The sequence below is a fragment of the Tarenaya hassleriana genome, unplaced genomic scaffold, assembly GCF_000463585.1.
Source record: "Tarenaya hassleriana unplaced genomic scaffold, ASM46358v1 Cleome1165, whole genome shotgun sequence".
Classification (NCBI taxonomy): domain Eukaryota; kingdom Viridiplantae; phylum Streptophyta; class Magnoliopsida; order Brassicales; family Cleomaceae; genus Tarenaya; species Tarenaya hassleriana.
Window position 1 is genome coordinate 1 of NW_010962006.1, and position 825 is coordinate 825.

Genomic DNA, 825 nt, shown 5'->3' on the forward strand with positions numbered 1-825 from the left:
TACGTCTGAGATGTCCTTCTTTGCCACAGTGATAACAACTCCTATTTTCTCGACCTCTCCAGTTAGTCTTTCTCACAAACTGTCGTGGGTGAGTACTACTTCGTTTGGTTACAGGTGGCTCTTGACTCAAATTTCCCCCAGACACAAATTTTAGATCAGAACGTGATTTACCTTGATATCCAAGGCCAGAGTGATCTCCAGAGTTTCGACCTAATCCCAGTAAGTGATCCAGCTTTCCAGTTCCATTTCCGAGAAGGTGCAGATTCTTCTTAGTGCCTTCCAACTGACATTTCATAAGTGAAGCTTCTTCTTCTTTTTGAGCTAACTTCTGTTGAGTGTCTGTCAGTTGCATCTGAACTCGACTGAGATCCTTCTCCAACTGTTGTTTTTCACTGATCAGCTGTTTATTCATTTTCACCAATTTGTTCATCTCTTCAAACAATTCCTCCTCAGTGACTTCTTCATCATCACTATTCATCACTTCGTCATTTTCTTCTTCGATAACCCCGAGGAATGCCACAAAGTTAGATAGATTATCCTCATCACTCTCACTTTCTTCATCTGAAGAGTCATCTTCGTGAGTAATCAAGGATTTTCCTTTCTGTTTTATGCATTCCCTCTTTGTGTGACCAAAACCCTTGCATTCAAAGCATTGAGTTTCCTTGAGATTTTTCAGCACGCTTTCCATCCTTGCAATGCTCGGACATTCAGCCTTCCAGTGTCCTGCACCCCTACATTCCAAGCATTTTCCTGAATCTTTGTTACTTTGCTGTCCAAATTTATTCTTTCCCTTGAAGAACTTGTTGAACTTCTTAATGACAGAAG